The following is a 17991-nucleotide window of genomic DNA, read 5'->3' on the forward strand; positions in this document are numbered from 1 at the left end:
CAGCCCATGTGGCCTCCCATTTGGTGTGGTCCAGGTGGCCCACGTGGCCTCGTGTTTGGCATGGTCCGGGGTGGCCCATGTGGCCTCGTGGTTGGCGTGGTCTGGGGTGGCCCACGTGGCCTCGCGTTTGGCGTGGTCCGGGGTGGCCCATGTGGCCTCGTGGTTGGCGTGGTCTGGGGTGGCCCACGTGGCCTCGCGTTTGGCTTGGTCCGGGGTGGCCCACATGACCTTGTGTTTCCTTGTCTAGCTGTGTTCCATGTGGCCTCATGTTGGCATGTCTGGGTGTCATCCACGTGTCTCGTCATGTTCTGTTGTCTGGCCGTGGTCCACGTGACCTCATGTTTGTCTCGCCGAGGTCCACGTAGCCTCAGGTCGAGCTTGATTCTGCTTCCCGCAGTTCTCACTTTCTGATACCATATTTTATATTTAAGTGTTGATCTGTTCACGGTCTGTCACTCCCCTCATGCCAGTTCCACAAGGGCAGGGAGCTCGTCACTGCTCAAAGGACATTTACCAGGTGAATGGGCCACTGTGTCCTCCGTGCCCAACACTCATTAGATATTCGGTAGAGGGTCCTTGAGCTGGACTCTGCCATCCCGTTGGGTCGCTCTGGCTGTCCGAATGGTCAGTTATCACGACCGGGCCACGTGGGCTCTGCTGGACGGGGCATGCCGTGGCGGGTGGCGACAATGTTTGCTTTAGGAGGAGCTGCTCTATCATACTAAAAGCTGCAGATTTATTACTGCTTGTTTCTCATGTGTAAGGAAACTGTTATTCCTTGACTGTCTCTCAATTAATTTTATAAGAAGGGGGCTACAGAAATTCCGCAAGAGGAGTCACTAGGTTACAAAAGGTCTTTTTTTTCCTGAGATTTCACAGGCACACCCTCCCACTGTACCTTGCCAGTCGCTGCTGTCAGGTGCTTGCCCCTCCCTCGTCCCGGGGGAGTGGGGCGGCTGCTGTGCCTCCCCTCCCTGCCCTCAGGGTTGGGGACACTGAGACTTTCCCCAGGTCTATTGGCCACTCTTTTCTGTGTCTCTTGACGTCTTTTGCCTGGTCTTTTATTGGGTTGATGAACTTCTTTTCGAATCATAGGAGTTCGTTTTATCCCTTTGTCAGGTATGTGTCTTGTTAATACTTTCATCCGTTCCACAGCTGGTCTAGTCACTTTCCTAATGGTGTCTTTGCTTGAGCAGAAGCTTTTAATTCTGTTGAAGTCTGGTTTCTCTTTTTGTTATACTTATCGCTTCATGTGTCAGGAAAACAAGAGATTCAGATGTTCCCCCGTGGTTTCCTCTAGAAATATTCTATTTTACGTTGATGCTGTGAGAAAACCTCGAATTACCGTCACACTTACTTTTCTTCTCTTTTAATAGTTTTACGTAAGATTTTAATTTTTCAGGTCCAAGGAAAAATTCAGTAAATGCTATATTCTTGTGACATTTTCTTGTGTAATACAGTCAAATCAGCTTTTTTCCCCTAAGCCTTTAAAGAGCCGTGCTGGCGGGCGGGGCGGCCTGCCGGGCGCTCGGCCGTAGGTGCCGCGGCGCCTCTTCAGCTTCGCTCCCGGCGCCCGTTCAGCGGGAACCCGACGCGCCGGGGGTCGCCGAGCTTGTGGATGCGCCATAAGGAGTGTGGTGAGAGCCGCGGCGCCCCGCGTCCCGCGCGGCTGGCGGAACCAAGCTTACCTGGCCTCCCGGCTCGGATGGTGCCTCCTGGGAGCTGCTCCTCGTAACGTCTGCCCGCCCGTGGCCACGGGAGGAGCGGGTGGCGACGGTGATGTCACCCGAGGGCGCCCGGCTCCCTTCTGGAGGTTTACCTGTGTAATCCACCTGTGACACAGGTAGGCACCACCCGCACAGCTAGGAGGGGGTGCCGCCTTAGACGCTCACGCCGAGAGGCCCGAGGTAAACGCTCCCCCGTGGGCCCCTCGGTTTACACACGCACACGCGCCGGCCTCGGGGACATTGGGGCTCCTGGGATGATGCTGTCAGCCAGGGGCCCGGGGAGGGCAGGGCCCGGAGGGACAGGCAGGAAAGGAAAGCCAGGGCTACACGGCGCGGCCCCGAGGCACCTCACGACAAGGCGCTGTGACGAGGGCACTGAGGGGCATGCCGCTCACCCCGGGCCGAGAGGGGGTGTTAGCCAGAGGGGTGCTGGTGGAAATACCAGAAGTGGGCTGGTTGTTATAAGGGTGTTTATGTGGGGAAGGAGCTTACAGTTACCAGCCCATAAAGCCTAAGTTACTTCCCTCACCAAAGTCTATTTCCACGTGTTGGAGCAAGACGGCCGCCGACGTCTGCCAGGGCTCAGGCTTCCTGGGTTCCTCTGGGCTCAGCTCCTCTGGTTTCTGCACAGGGTCTGCTGTAGACTATGAGGCTCTCTAGGCTTTGCCTCTCTCCGCATGGTCAGCTCTAGACTATCAGGTAAACGGCTCTCTATCTCCCCGGGGCTGCAGCTTCAGCATCAAACTCCAACATCAAAAGCTCCAGCATTGAGAACCCCCAACTCTGCCCTTTGCCGTGCCCCAGCGCCCTACTGACACAAGAGGCTCACATAATTCCTTCATCAAGTAAACCCGTGAAGCCAATATTATCTAATAGCTCCAGAGGAGAAGATCAGTTTACAAACACGATCCAATATTTCTTTTTGGAATTTGTCAATAATACCCAACTGCTGCAGAGGGGGTCGACCGGGGCCTGCTGGGGAGGCACGACTCGAGGCGCCGGCCGTGAGCGACAGGCGGAGGAGGCCAAGCTGAGGCCCACAAGTCCACCCTCCACCAAGAGCAGCACACGCCAGGCCCAAAAGCTCTTCATCTAAAAGCTTTCTAGGGAAGCGGACGTGGCTCAACGGCTAGAGCGTCCACCCACCGCATGGGAGGTCCAGGGCTCAAGCTCAGGCCTCCTGACCCGTGTGATGAGCTGGTGCCCCCACACCTCCCCCAGGGCCTCGCTTAGGCAGACTCACGGGCGCACCTTGCGCCTGGGCCCTGGGCTGCGGGGCGCAGCCTGCTTATCGTCCTAGCGGGCTGGGCTCCGCCGCTGCACCTGCCCGGGCAGGAGGGCCAGGGAAAGCAAGGCAGCTGCCACTGCCACGGAGACGGCAGCGTGGGGGACAGGCGCCCCGCGAGCCTGGAACCTGCCCGTGCTTCCTGCGTCTGCGACCCTGCCGGGCGGGCGGGGAAGGGGCCCACGAAGAGGCGAGGCCAGAGCTGGCGAGGGGGGCCGACCCTGTCCCAGCAGAGCGCGGCCCAGGCTGCAGGGGGGCGCGGCAAGGGGCTGCCCGGGCCTCGCTGCACTGCGGTTGGCTCGCTCCTGAGCAGCAGGTAGCGGGGACCAAAACTGGGACATGGGGTGCCGCCACTGCCAAAACTAAAAGGGCAGGTGGTGACTGAGTGGCGGTCTGAGGGTGGCGGTCTGAGGGTGGCAGTCCGAGGGTGGCGCGTGGCAGTGAGGAAGGGCTGTTGGGTGCCCTGGTCACGCCCGCAGGGGGGTCAGCTTGCCCGTGCCGCCATGCGTGAAGGCAGCACAGCACGCCCCGGGAGCGCCTGGATCCGCCTCGGTGCTTCAGGGAACGCTCACGTGCCACCTGCCAGCCGCCCCCGTCTAGTGCGGGAGGCCGCGATGAGCCGAGAAGAAGCTGGTTCGTTTTCCAGGGAATTGAGAGGAAACGTGAAAGCCAGGACTTACAGGGCTCAGAAATAAAAGAACCCCAACCCCCCGTCTGTCCTGGCAGAGGCTCTCAGAGCGAGGGATGGCCTCAGGGCAGCTCAGTCCGTGTGCGGCCTTGGGCGCACCTGGGCCCATCAGGTGGGGGCACCTGTAGCACCTGTGTGGCACCTGCACCCCGAGGCAGCGCAGGCCCCTCCGGGCAGGACTTCCCGGGCTCCTCAGGCTTCTCTGCGAGGCTTCTGGGGCTGTTCGTGACGCGGAAAGGGGCGCCGGGACCGCAGGCAGGAGGCGGGATTCTCACACAAGGCAGCGAGGGCTGCTGTGGGTCTCTGGGGCCCTCCTCCCGCGCCCCCACGCAGCTCGCGGGGAGGCAGCACTGCGCCTCGTCCCTCCTCCGGCTTCTCCAGGCCGAGCGAAGCGGCAGGCGTGCGGCTGGATCCTCCCTGGAGCCCCTTCCGAGGCTGGGTGCCGGGGACCCACAGGGGCGAACGCGCCCGGCCTGCGGGAGGAGTCCCGGCCGTCCCAGGACTGGCTGCCTCAGAACCGCCCGGGGCCGGCCCTCGCCTGCAGCGGGAGCCAAGGCCAGCGAGGCTGCGTGGCCTGCAGGCGCTCGCCCGGCCTCCCAGCGGGTCCACCGAGCAGGACAGCCGCTGCCCCGGCCTCCGTGGGCAGCCGCCGTGCCACCCGGCCGCAGTGCCCAGCTCTCTGGACCTCAGCGCAGCCGGTGACCCTGTGACCGCGGAGAAAGGGTGGGAGCGAGCCGCCCTCGCTCGAGCTCCGTCCAGTTCTCCGAGGGCTCTGATAGCGGCACCCTGGGAAAACGGGCTGTCCCAGCGCTCGGTGGCGGCCGCCGTCTGCGGGCAGAAGCCGATGGGGCAGGCAGTCCCTGCAGTGCCGGGACCTCCCAGTGTCCGGTGTCTGGCCCAGGGGACTCGAGAGGGACTCTCCACAACGAGGTCCTGGTGGCCTTCAGTGAAGGTCAGTGCTTGAAGAGGGGTGCCCGTGAGCACCCAGTGCCCCGCTGCTGCGCCCGAGACCCCTCCCCGCAGGGTTCCGCCGAGACGCAGCCTTTAGAAAGGGCGGGGGCGTCTCCCTCGCTTTCGGCCACGGCCTCTGGTTGTCTGGGCGTGGGCCGCGCTGCCCGCCCAAGCCGCCCTTCGCCCCGTTTTCCTCCTCGAACTCCAGCGGGGCCTCTCGCCAGCTCCCGCAGCAGGTGTCGGCCTCCGCGGCGGGGATCTCACGGCTCGTCCCCAGGTGCTCGCGCCCTTTCCCGTCCCTCGGGTGGGCTCTTAGTCCCCGTCAAATCCTGACGCCACGAGCAAGCTTTTCCCCCCCTTGAACAAGCAGAAAGGGCAGTTCAAAGGGCGCTGTGGGTTGTTGGGTCGCTGCTGGCTTTCGTGTTTGAATTAATGCCCTTTTCACAACTGTTCCGTGTCATGGCCATATTTGTTGTAAAATGAAAGCATGAATACCCCTGCCCCCCAAACCTGAGCGAGCTGGTGCTCGCGGGCTGCAGGCGGCCCGAAAGGGAAGCACAGCCCAGGAAGCGGCTCGCGTTAGTTCGGGGCGTGATGCACGAGAGAGAATTCTGGCTTCTTTTCAAACGTTACCCTCACGTGTCTTCCATATTTTGGGAAATGACAGTAAAGTTTAGATAAGGAGGCGTTCTCCTAGATGTTTTAAGTCCAGAGCAGCCCGCCAGAGGCTCGCAGCTTCAGCCGAAGCAAAGAGAGAGCGGATAGGTCAGAAGCCCTCACGTGCCGCGGCAGCCGTTCGGAAGGTCGGCCCTGCCGTGGCGGATCGCTCCTCGGCTCAGCAAAGGTGTCACCCTGCTTCCAGGGTCCTTCCACTTTCTTTTCTTGCCACTCTCAGTTTTCAGCTGTTGCATTCAGTCTCCTCATGGTCACAGGACGACTGCCACAGTTGCAGCCATCACATCATCACGCAGCAAAGCATAACGAAAAGGAGCGTTTCTTTTTGCAACCTTTAATCGGGGCAGAAAATTTCCAGAAGCCTCCAGGAGACTTTCCTTATACTGATGGACCCCCTAAGGCAATCCCTGGCTCTCAGCTTGGACCCATCAGGATTTGTGCCTTGGAGCCCCACTGTGCCCTAGGCCTCTGGCCCGTGCTTCTCGAAGCAGGTTAGGAGGCAGGAAGTGCCGGCGCCATGTTGGCCGCGGAGCATTTGCTAAAGTGGCGCCACGGAGAGGTCCCCCGGCTGCGTAAATGCTGTCCAGGCGGAGACGTCACCCGAGTGCGCCCACTGCGGGCGCTGGCTGGTGGCTGGCAGCGGAGCCGAGGCTCGTGCTGACCTGTGCGTGTCCCTCTGCGGACACCGACTCCAGCTGATGGCGCATGGGACACTGGACCTGTGGGCAGGGCCGTGCGTGCTCTACGGCCACGGGTGACCCCGCCTCCAGCCCGCCCCCCCACGGCCTCTGGGGGCCCAGGAGCAGCTGGAGGGGGGGGCGCCCCTGGGGCCGAGGGGGGCCTGGGGGCTCTGTCGTGTCTCCGTCTGGGTGAGCGTTGCAGGGGGAAGCGCTGGGGTGCCTTTGGGAAGCAAATGGCACGTTTGGGGTCTCTGGGTCCACCACTTCCTGCAGCGGAGGGGCCAGCGCTTTAAGGAGAGGGCGTGGAGGGACCCGCCGGCCGCGGTGGGCAGGAGACAGGCGGCCTCCTGGCGACAGGGGTCTTGCGTCCAGTGTGCGGGAGACGCAGACGCGGCGCCTCTTCCCTCGGGCCGGCACGGCCGGCTCGCCCTGACAGAGGATGCGGCGGCCGGCAGCCCGCCCGATGCCGGCGTCCAGGCCCCTTGCGCCCCTGCCTCGGCGCCCGGCCCCGGCCGCCCTGCCTCTCGGACCGGCCGGCCCTGCCCCTGCCGAGTCCTGGAGCCCTCACTGGTTGCAGGTGCAGAGACTCCGGGCTGGGGGTCCGGAGATGGCGCGGCCCCAGGCCGAGCAGCCCCCCGCGGTGCCCCGTGGCCCCTTCCCCTTCCTCACACCTCCTGTCCTGGAGCGAGAGGCTCGGCGTGGCAGGCGTCCCGGCGGAAGCGCAAGCGCTCCGTGTCCATCTGGCAGCCGGGCAGGCAGCGCCTCCGGGGGCTGGATGGACGTGCCCGGGGCCTCGCCACGGACCCGGAGGGGCTTCTCCAGCCTCGGGGCCTCGCGGGACTCCCCGAGCCCGAGGCCTGAGCACAGCGTCCGCCTGCCGCTACCCCTCCCTGCACCAAGCCACCCCGTGCCAGTGTCCCCCAGTGCCAGGGCTACCCTGTGTCAGGGTCCCCCCGTGTCAGGGCCACCCGTGCCAGGGTCCCCCCATGCCAGGGCCACCCCGTGTCAGGGCCACCCCGTGCCAGGGTCCCCCCGTGTCAGGGTCCCCCCGCGTCAGAGCCACCCCATGCCAGAGTCTCCCCGTGTCAGCATCACCCCGTGTCAGGGTCCCTAGTGTCAAGGTCGCCCCGTGCCAGGGACACCCCGTGCCAGGGACACTCTGTGCCAGGGACACCCTGTGCCAGGGTCCCCTCATGGCAGGGCCACCCCATGTCAGGGCCACCCCGTGTCATGGTCCCCCCATGCCAGGGCCACCCCGTACCAGGGCCACCCTGTGTCAGGGCCACCCCGTGTCATGGTCCCCCCATGCCAGGGCCACCCCGTACCAGGGCCACCCTGTGTCAGGGCCACCCCGTGTCATGGTCCCCCCATGCCAGGGACACTCTGTGCCAGGGACACCCTGTGCCAGGGTCCCCTCATGGCAGGGCCACCCCATGTCAGGGCCACCCCGTGTCATGGTCCCCCCATGCCAGGGCCACCCCGTGTCATGGTCCCCCCATGCCAGGGACACTCTGTGCCAGGGACACCCTGTGCCAGGGTCCCCTCATGGCAGGGCCACCCCATGTCAGGGCCACCCCGTGTCATGGTCCCCCCATGCCAGGGCCACCCCGTGTCATGGTCCCCCCATGTCATGGTCCCCCGTGCCAGGGCCACCCTGTGTCAGGGTCCCCCCGTGCCAGGGCCACTCCGTGTCAGGGTCCCCCCGTGTCAGGGCCACCTCCTGGCTGGGATTCCTTTGGGTTCTGAGAGTTGGGGGGCAGGGCCCTCGGCCTTCAGCCCGGGTCAGCAGTGCTAGGGCGGCCCCCGCCTCAGCCCATCTGTCGGCCCCCGGCCCTGAGCCGCTTACTGGATTAGGGGCTGGCGGTGGCCCAGGGCAGCGGGACAGGAGGCCCCGGGGTCTGTTGGGGCTGACCCGTGACACGCGGGTGCCAGGCGGGAGCCGCACCGGCCCTGCTGAGCAGGCACCCCTGCAGCCGCAGCCCCCCGCCTCAGCCAGGCAGCTCGTCGCCCTCGCAGGTCCCCCAGCCTGCTGCCCGGCCCCAGCCACCCGTCGCCTGCGTCCGCCCTTGAGGACAGCTCGCCGGACGAGAGGCCGTGATGCCGGCCGGCTCCCTGGGCTGCCTCTGCACGGGGCTCTGCGCCACGCTGGCCGCCGCCGCCCTGGCCTACTACTTCTACTGGTGAGCGGCTCCGGGCGGCGCCGTCCCCGCGCTGCAGGGCGCGTGGCCCGCCAGCCGTGCCGTGCCTGCGTCTCCGTGAGCTGCCCGCGCCGCTGGAGGGGGCGGTGCTCGTGGGGGGCCCGTCGCACGGCGCCTCTGAGCTGCCGCCCGGGGCCTGGCGCGGGGCCTGCCCTCGGGAGGGCTTTTCCATCTGGAACCTTCCTGAGGAGGGGTCAGGGGTCTCGGGGCTGTCATGTAGTGCACAGTAGGTGCTCGCTGAGCGTGGGCGGGTTCTCCTTCATCTTATCGTCGTCCTCCTGCCCCGGGTGGGGTTGGGGGCTGGTTTACACAGTGGTCTGTGCAGTGAGCGGAAAGCGGGGAGTTTCTGTGGACATGGCACCAGAGAACGGTAAGCCGCCGTGTGGCCCCGCGTCCACGCCGCTTTGTCCCGGGGGTGCTGCTCCTCGGCTCCAGGAGGCTCAGGCCCCCCCGGCTCGAGGAGACGCGCGTGGCTCAGTGGGGACGCCAACACCACCCTGTCCCCACTGAGTCACAATGGCCCGAGTGCGCGGCAACCGTGCTGGGAGTAGCCGCCGGCCAGCACACCACTCCGGGCGTGGCCAAGGGGGGCCCGTGTGCTGAGGGGACCTCCGCTCCCCAAGACTCCACCCTGGGTGGGGTCTGCACACGTGGTCTGGCTGTGAGTTATTTTCTCCGGATCCTTCCATCCATCCAATTAACGTTGATGAGGCGCAAGGAGGCGGGGCGGGGCCTCCCCCCTCCGGACCCTGTGCCCCCTCTGTGACAACATCAAAATGCTCGATACAATTACAGATTAGACGCCGGGTACAATTTACAAAGACTCACAGCGCCCAAGGTCAAGAGAGAAACACGCACCTTCACAGGCGTGGGAGCCCAGGCGACGCAAAGGCAGGCTTTGTCCCTTCCCAAAGGAACCCCAGACGTCCCCACATGGGGGCAGCTCCGGGAAGGAGGCTCCCAGCACCCACAAAGCCCTCCACGGGCGGCTGGCTGCGTACTTCAGCGTCAAGTCCAGGACCTTTCTTTTTTTAAAAGATTTATTTATTTCTTTATTTCTCTCCCCTCCCCACCCCGCCCCAGTTGTTTGTTCTCTGTGTCTATTTGCTGTGTGTTCTTTGTCTGCTTCTGTTTTTGTCAGTGGCACGGGAATCTTTCTTTTTGTTGCATCATCTTGCTGTGTCAGCTCTCCGTGTGTGCGGCGCCATTCCTGGGCAGGCTGCGCTTTCTTTCGCGCTGGGCGGCTCTCCTTACGGGGTGCACTCCTTGCACATGGGCTCCCCTACGCGGGGACACCCCTGCGTGGCACGGCACTCCTTGCGCGCATCAGCACTGCATGTGGGCCAGCTCACCACACGGCACGACTGCTCGCTGACATTGCACCTGGCCGAGCCAGGGCTGTGCAGGGGCCGTGAGAGCAGATGTGCTCCTTTCAACTGCGAAGGAGCAGCAGGCCCCGCCCCGTGAGCCCCCTTGGCGGCCCCTTGATGCCACACGCTGGCTGGGCCCCGGGGCCCCATGAGGGCCAGTGCGGCCGCGTCGTCCCTCTGCCCAGCATCTGCGTGGAGGACACTCCAGGAAACGGGGAGGTGGTTGGGGGTCAAGGCGGCAGTTAACCGGCACTCTCTTCCAGGAGCAGGAAGCACTGTGTTTCCCTCTCGTATCTAAAGGCCTGATGAGTCGATTGACCTTCACCGGACATGGGTGCTTCTCCCCATTTTCAAAGAAATTCCTGCCACTGAGAAGCACTGTAAAAGGAGAAAGACTCCCCAGTGGCTTGTCCAGAACCGTGTAGCTGTCGCAGGTGTGGCTTTTTCCCGCTGGTCCCAGCCTCTGCTCCATGGGCCAAGCTGCCTTGGGGTGGGGTGGCATGGCCAGTCCCTGCATCGGCCACCTACCCAAGGGCCGTTGGCGAGGAGGCCGTCCACCATCTTAGCCAAAGCGCGGTTGTCCCTGGATTTCTCTGAGAAAAGCAAACTAGGGCCAAAATTCTTACTCGCAACTACAGCAGCATTGTTGAGCTGTTTTAACGTCCACCATCCAAACCACGTCCGAGCAACCGACTCCAGCCCTGCCGTCGCGGTGAGGCACGCGTGCGTGCGTGTGCAGCGTAATTAAAACCCGGCCGGCGCGGAGTCCCCGAGGAAAAGTGAGTCTGAATTCGTGGCACCGGCAAGTGAGAGCTACTCAGAGCCCCTCAGTACAACTTGAGAAGGCCCCGTCAGGCCACGTCCACGCCTGCGAAACTCCCCAGGGCCTGCAGGTGGCGCGTGTACACGAGGTTTGCAAATGGGGCAGGGGGGGGCGCATTTCCCTCTTGTAAATCGTTTCCTGGGTTTCTACATTTTTAGAAATGCTTGAAGGGATTTGAAGCTCTGTCATTTGTAGATAGAATGCCACCTTTGCTTGCCGGCCTGGGAACCAGGATGCACCTCAAAACCTGGCTTCCGGGGTGTCCTGGGACATCAGTCTGTTTGTAAGGCAGGGCCACTGCTGTGCCTCCTTATAACTTGAAGGATTTTCAAGAACTCATATATAGGGAAGAGGACTTGGCTCAGCTGATAGGGCATCTGCCTACCACATAGGAGGTCCACGGTTCAAACCCTGGGCCTCCTTGACCTGTGTGGAGCTGGCCCATGCGCAGTGCTGATGCACGCAAGGAGTGCCCTGCCACGCAGGGGTGTCCCCCGCGTAGGGGAGCCCCATGCGCAAGGAGTGTGCCCGTAAGGAGAGCCACCCAGCACGAAAGAAAGTGCAGCCTGCCCAGGAATGGCGCTGCACACACGGAGAGCTGACACAACAAGATGATGCAACATAAAGAAACACAGATGCCCATGCCGCTGACAACAACAGAAGCGGACAAAGAAGAACACACAGCAAATGGACACAGAGAACAGACAAGTGGGACGGGGGAAGGGGAGAGAAGTAAATAAAAAACCTTTTAAAAAAAAGAACATATATATATATATTCTCATTTAACCCTCAAAGCAACCTGGTAAAACTGACTTTAAAGATTGTGTTAATATCCTTATGTTCAGATAAGGAGCCAAAATTCAAACCGAGCAGGCCGCATGCTGAGGCCTCAGAGCCAGCGGGTGAGAAGCAGGAGGATGGGAATCCAGTTCACTAGACCCAGGCCCGGGGCTCACGCGCCCCTGTCGGCGGGGAAGCCACCGTGGGCCTGGGCCGCCCGGGCCACAGCAGGCGCAGGCCATGCTGGACAGATGCGCTCTGCCGGGCGCCACCACGTGGCCGAGTCAGGAGGCACCCCTCTCTCGTCTAAGGACACCCCGATTCCTGCTCAGAGCTGAGCCGTGTGCCCAGGGCTATTACTCCGCTACCCAGGAAGTGCAGCGCGCCCTGGTTTAGACAGCCGGGGGCACGAGGTGGACTTGAGGGAGGCGGGCCCCCCCGCTGCTCCCCAGAGGCGCCCACCGCTGGTCATTGGGCCGTGCGGCTGCCCGCCTTCTGCTCCGTGACTTGGTGCTATCACTGCGTTCCCTGTGTTCCCCTGAGCATCACAGCGTGCCAGGCACCGGCTGAGGTTTCGGGGTCACCAGCGAACACCCGGACGCAGCCCCCCTCGCCCCTGGCCGGCACCCGACTCCTCGCTGTGAGCGGGGGGTTCCCCAGCTCCCGCACGCCTCCTGCCCCGAAGCTGCCTCTGAGCGTCGTTAGTTATTTCATCGGTTCCCTTGAAACCGTAACGTACTTACACTTAGGCTTTTTGGTTGCCTTGACTTGAGTAAAAATGTCGACTTCCCGCTACGTAAAATAATTCGGGTTTTTAACACTTCTGTTATGTAACCACACTGAAGTCCTCTGTGCTGCTTCCTTCGTTCGGTGGTATATGTTAAAAATCCAGAAACTGCATTCGCAATAGAATTTTTTTAAAAATTTAGCTGCTGCCCTTCTAGTTCCGTAGCCCGGGGGCGGGGGCTGAGGTTGGCACCGCCCTGCCGGGCGCTGGGGGGGGGGGCAGCACCCTCCCAGCTTTCCTCGCCCGGCGCCTCAGCCGCTCGCAGCACGCGGAAGACGCGCTCAGTTCCCGAGGACGCCGCAGAGCCAGCGCCGTCCCGGGCCCAGGGACGCACAGCAGGCGCCTGGACGAGCGCCTCCTTATTTTGGGGCACCTGGTTTAGAAAGCCGGGCTCTGAAAGCGCTGCCCACACGAGCGGTAGCTTCAGCCTCCGGAGGGAAAGGGCTGCACCATTACAGTCCTTCCTTCTCGGCAGTCGTTTGCAGTCCGTCGATGGTACTGAACTAACTGGGTTAGTAATGTTTTAGGAAATACCGTCCGTAATTCAGCACGTAGTTGTGGCGTACTTGCCGTGACAGGCACCGTGGTGACTCAGATACTTGAAGACTAAGTATCTCTTCTAGTGAAAAACAAAGAGCAGTTGCTGCAGAGACCCCAGAAAGGAACGGTGACCCTAACGCGCTTGGGCAGGGCCGCCGGGCCCCTCGCAGGCAGGCGGCCGAGGTCAGGCCGCGCGTGCATTTTCATTACGTCCAGACCACAATTTCCTTGTCTTGCACTTCTTATTACTTGAAAATCTTGCTTTCTTTTTGTTTTTGAGAGAGGAGACATATTCCTTCTTCTCAGCCCAAAACTCCCAGCTCCTTGTCCTATTCCCTGTTGAACCAATTCCACTTCCTCCTGGAAGACTTTCTCCGCTGCCCTGTTGTAGTTCGGGCCCGTTCCTCCCCAGGATTTCTACAAACTCCCTGACCTGGGGTTCCTTCTCATCGCATAACTGTGTCGGTTCTTCCTTTTCTTAAATCCCACGTCTTCGTCTTCATTAGATTCCTCCTTGCTTTGCTGGACTACATCCTCTGTTGATCTTTTCTAAAAAATGAGTGGAAGTTCAATGTTCTGAAAACGCGGGCACCTGAGGCTGCCGTCGTTTTCGTCGTCCTTCCTGGTGTCTCTTGGGTGCCGATACAAAACAAATGGGTGTGCCAACTATGCAGTGAGCAGGGGGCATTGAAAGGGGGGGGTTAGGGAAAGCAACCAGAGGTGGGAAAACAAAAACCAGAAACCCAGGAGTCCCGGCATTCCTGCCAAAACAGTTCACTTCAGCAGAACTGCTGTGGGGAAAGAAAGGGTGCAGGGAAAAGGAGGAATAGCAGAATATCTAATTTGACTCTTCTTAGTCCTGGGGTTGAATTTTTCTGCAATTGTAAAGTGACCACACTTTGGATTGTGGACCAGCATTTGTTTGCTCGAGCCTCGGCTTCTAGTGAAAAGCCTGGGCCTTTCCTGCCGTTGGTCCCAGAGTGGCCGCATAGCCAGAAAGTGCTCATGGGGTGGCTACGGCCACTAGCGAAGTGCCCACTCCGTGCATCGATAATGGAGGTGAAGCCTTTCCAAGAGAAACACATTTTCTGAAATAGATAAATTATTCTCATGGTTCCGCCTATCCTTAAACATGTTATTTGCGTGAATGCTACAGTTTCACAAAATCAATAGAACGGGAGTAAGGGAGTTACATTTTCAAGACTTGGAGTTGTCCTAAGTGATATTGCAGGGACAGATGCTGGACTTTATATATCCTGCCATAACCCACTGAACGGACCGGGGGAGAGTGTGAACTGCAGGGTAAACCACTGTCCATGTGGAGCAGCAGTGCTCCAAGATGTAGTCACCAAATGCAGTGAATGTGCCACGACGATGAAAGAGGTTGTTGATGTGGGAGGAGTAGGGGATGTGGGGTGTATGGGAACCTCTTACATTTTTTAATGTAACATTTTTTGTGATTTATGTATCTTAAAAAAGAAAAGGCAATTTAATTTTTAAAAAAGGAAAGAGAAGGCGCAGCTTGAAGGGGACGTTCCGGTGACGCGGGCGAGCATGCAGCCCCCCCCCCCCCCCCGCCTGCCCCGCCTGCAGGAGGAAGGGGTTACCTTTCAGTCCCGGCGCAGGCGTGCCTCACAGATAAAATCATTTGGGAACGAGAGGGCAGGGCTGCAGCTGCGGGAGCCGGGACCGGTCTTCCCGGCGTGACGACCGTGACGGCCCTTCCGCGCAGTCAGGACAGGCGGGGGCACGTTTGCCACCAGGGCAGAAGACCGAGTTTCGTTCAAAACCAACGGAGGGCGGGCGACAAGAGAGGCAGATTATTTCTGTGTGTCAGTCTTCCCTTGCGTCACCGCTCTTGGCGGCTCGTGACCTTCACCTGGAGTGGAGGCGGCGGCGCCTGGGGGGGTGACTGGCCGAGGCTGGGCGTCGAGCTGGCCGTGGGAAAGGGGCGCTGGGCCCGCCTGGGAAGTGGGCGCCCAGAGACCATGCACCTCGAAGACTGCCCGGGCACCAGCCCATCCTCCACGAGCGTCCCCGCGTGCCCTGAGTGCCCAGCGGGGCCGCAGCTCAGCCGGGGTGCCCGGGCCCGCGCCGGCCCCGACCGGGCAGGATGCCACGCGCACGTGGGAGCCCGACGCCCAGGGCACCCCTCTTGGAAGGATGAGCGGCGCCGTGGCCCTTGCCCCAGTGAGCTGGGTCCGTCTGGAGCCCGGGGCTATTTCTGTGCTCTGGAGGTGGCTCCCGCCCCCGAGCCCGGCTGAGTGGCTGCTCGGCTGGCCCCACCCTGCCCCGTGTCCTGCTGGCCGAGCACCGCGTGTCCCTCCCGGGCAAGGGCCCTCGGCCGCCTGGAGTCCAGGGCAGGGCAGAGGACAGGAAGGGCGGGCGGCGAGGTAAGGCGCGCGGGCGCCCGTGGGCCCCAACCCCCGGGCCTGGGACGCGGGCCCCGTCCCGACAGGTCCCGCAGGCGCGGCTGCCGCCCCGGGCGGGCCGCTGGGGGTGGGCCGGGCCAGCCAGCCGCACGCCCCGGCTTTCCTCGCTCGTTAGGAGAGACGCTGTGGCACCCGGCCCGCCCTGAAGGCGCCAGCCCTGCCGCCCGGCTATTCCCGGGGGACCCCGAAAGGGGGCACAGAAAGAAGGGGAACAGCTGCTTCCTTGGACACGAGGCATTTTCCTTCTGGATTCCGCGACTCCGGTTTGTCCACTTCTCTCCCGGGATCGCGCTGTCCCCCGGCGGGGACGTGCCGGGCGGGCGGGCAGCCGGGGCTGGAGCGGGGTCAGCCCTGTCCCTGCCTGCCCTGGACCTGACTCATCAGGCGCAAGCTGGAGGACAGAACTTTGGTTTGGGGTAAACCTTTTGGGGTTTGAGGAAAGCAGAAGAGAAGAGGGAGCCTGGGAAGGGGCAGCGCCCTTCACCCCGTCCCCGCCCAGGAGGGCAAGGGCCTGAGGGGCGCTGGGGGTCGCCAGGCCTCCGGTCAGCAGGCGCAGCGGAGGGGCCGAGCTGGCTGGGAAGTGACCAGCCCTGGGGTGCCCTGGTCCCGCCGCCGGCCTTTGCAGGGAGGAGCGTGGGCGCTGGGGTTGCCCGCAGGCGCGCTCGGGGGGGCGGCGTCCTGCCGCGGGGCCTGCGGGGTCGGGTGGGGCGGGCTGCCCTGGCTGCGTCCCCTGCTGTGGCTGCGTGCACGACCCCAGATGCGGACCCCTGGCCCCTCCCCAGCTCCACCTCGGCGCCTGCTCTCCAGCCCCTTGAGCTGGAGGAAGTGTGGGCGTCTGGGAGGCTCCGTCCCGGGGGCCAATGCACCGGGCAGCCCCCCTTTCCTCCTCGATGCCCATCCAGAAGGCCTCGGTGGTGCTTTCCGTAATATGCGTGACCCCGAAGTGCTCTGCCTGTCACCGGGGCACCCCCTCCTCCCCACTGCCCAGCCCCAGCCCTGGGACCCCCGCCCTTGGGCCACCTCCAGGGCTCTCAGCCACCCCTGATGGCCCGTGTGGAGGGGCTCCCCACCAAGGACGCCCCACGGCCTGGGGCTGGGGGCACACGGTGTGCCTGTGACCCAGGGGCAATGGACAGCCTGGTGTCCACCCCTTCACAGACTGTCTAGGGGGGATGGCAACAGGTGGGCCAGGGAGGGGTGCAGGCTGGAGGGCAGGGGGGCAGGGAGGGGATGCAGGAAGGGGGGCATGGGGGCAGGGAGGGGTGCAGGCTGGAGGGCTGGGGGATGGAGGGGTGCAGGCTAGAGGGCAGGTGGGGCAGGGAGGGGATGCAGGAAGGGGGTCATGGGGGCAGGGAGGGGTGCAGGCTGGAGGGCTGGGGGATGGAGGGGTGCAGACTGGAGGGCAGGGGGGCAGGGAGGGGTGCAGGCTGGAGGGCAGGGGGCAGGGAGGGGTGCAGACTGGAGGGCTGGGGGATGGAGGGGTGCGGGCTGGAGGGCAGGGGGCAGGGAGGGGTGTAGGCTGGAGGGCAGCGGGGCAGGGCGGAGGTGCAGGAAGGGGGGCACGGGGACAGGGAGGGGTGCAGTCTGGAGGGCAGGGGGGCAGGGAGGGGTGCAGGCTGGCGGGCAGGGGGCAGGGAGGGGTGCAGGCTGGAGGGCAGGGAGGCAGGGAGAGGGTGCAGGAAGGGGGCATGGGGGCAGGGAGGGGTGCAGGCTGAAGGGCAGGGGGCAGGGAGGGGTGCAGGCTGGAGGGCAGGGTGCAGGGAGGGGTGCAGGCTGGAGGGCAGGTGGGCAGGGAGGGCGTCCAGGCTGGAGGGCTGGGGGACAGAGAGGTGCAGGCTGAGGGGCTGGGGACAGGAAGGGGGTGCAGGCTGGAGGGCAGAGAGGCAGGGCGGAGGTACAGGAAGGGGGGCACAGGGGCAGGGAGGGGTACAGGCTGGAGGGCAGGGGGCAGGGAGCGGTACAGGCTGGAGGGCAGGGAGCAGGGAGGGGTGCAGGCTGGAGGGCAGGTGGGCAGGGAGGGGTGCAGGCTGGAGGGCAGGTGGGCAAGGAGGGGGTACAGGCTGAAGGGTAGGGGTGCAGGGAGGGGTGCAGGCTGGAGGGCTAGGGTAGGGGCCGGGAGGGGGTGCAGGCTGGAGGGCCGGGGGATGGAGTGGTGCAGGCTGGAGGGCTGGGGGCAGGGAGGGGTGCGGGCTGGAGGGCTGGGGGACAGAGAGGTGCAGGCTGGAGGGCTGGGGGACGGAGTGGTGCAGGCTGGAGGGCTGGGGGCAGGGAGGGGTGCGGGCTGGAGGGCTGGGGGACGGAGGGGTGCAGGCTGGAGGGCTGGGGGCAGGGAGGGGTGCGGGCTGGAGGGCTGGGGGATGGAGGGGTGCAGGCTGGAGGGCTGGGGGCAGGGAGGGGTGCGGGCTGGAGGGCTGGGGGCAGGGAGGGGTGCGGGCTGGAGGGCAGGTGGGGCAGGGAGGGGTGCGGGCTGGAGGGCAGGGGGGCAGGGAGGGGTGCAGGCTAGCGGGCTGGGGGCAGGGAGGGGTGCGAGCTGAAGGGCTGGGGGCAGGGAGGGGTGCGGGCTGCAGGGCAGAGGGGCAGGGAGGGGTGCGGGCTGGAGGGCAGGGGGCAGGGAGGGATGAGGGCTGGAGGGCAGCAGGGCAGGGCGGAGGTGCAGGAAGGGGGGCACAGGAGCAGGGAGGGGTGCAGGCTGGAGGACAAGTGGGGCAGGGAGGGGTGCAGGCTAGAGTGCAGGGGGGCAGGATGGAGGTGCAGGAAGGGGGCACGGGGACAGGGAGGGGTGCAGTCTGGAGGGCAGGGGGCAGGGAGGGGTGCAGGCTGGCGGGCAGGGGGGCAGGGAGGGGTGCAGGCTGGAGGGCAGGGAGGCAGGGAGGGGTGCAGGCTGGCGGGCAGGGAGGCAGGGAGGGGTGCGAGCTGGAGGGCTGGGGCAGGGAGGGGGTGCAGGCTGGAGGGCTGGGGGACAGAGGGGTGCAGGCTGGAGGGCTGGGGGACGGAGGGGTGCAGGCTGGAGGGCTGGGGGCAGGTAGGGGTGCGAGCTGGAGGGCTGGGGCAGGGA

At 64.0% G+C, this 17991-nt stretch overlaps 1 protein-coding gene across 14 annotated transcripts in view; it reads left to right on the plus strand.

Annotated features, from left to right (window-relative positions):
• Window positions 1–17991, plus strand: part of AGPAT3 (1-acylglycerol-3-phosphate O-acyltransferase 3) — a 119230-nt gene that overhangs the window by 59373 nt on the left and 41866 nt on the right. Inside the window, exon 1 of one of the 14 annotated variants that reach the window (XM_058296315.2) lies at window positions 14793–14897. The exons of 11 other annotated variants lie outside the window; for them this stretch is intronic. The gene's annotated coding sequence lies outside the window, so the exon portion shown is untranslated. Of the gene's footprint in view, window positions 1–14792; window positions 14898–15081; window positions 15200–15278; window positions 15353–17991 lie in introns of those variants that run through there. 2 more of the 14 variants (XM_058296313.2, XM_058296317.2) reach the window with 2 other exon arrangements.

The sequence above is a fragment of the Dasypus novemcinctus genome, chromosome 4 (genome assembly GCF_030445035.2).
Source record: "Dasypus novemcinctus isolate mDasNov1 chromosome 4, mDasNov1.1.hap2, whole genome shotgun sequence".
NCBI classification, from domain to species: Eukaryota; Metazoa; Chordata; class Mammalia; order Cingulata; family Dasypodidae; genus Dasypus; species Dasypus novemcinctus.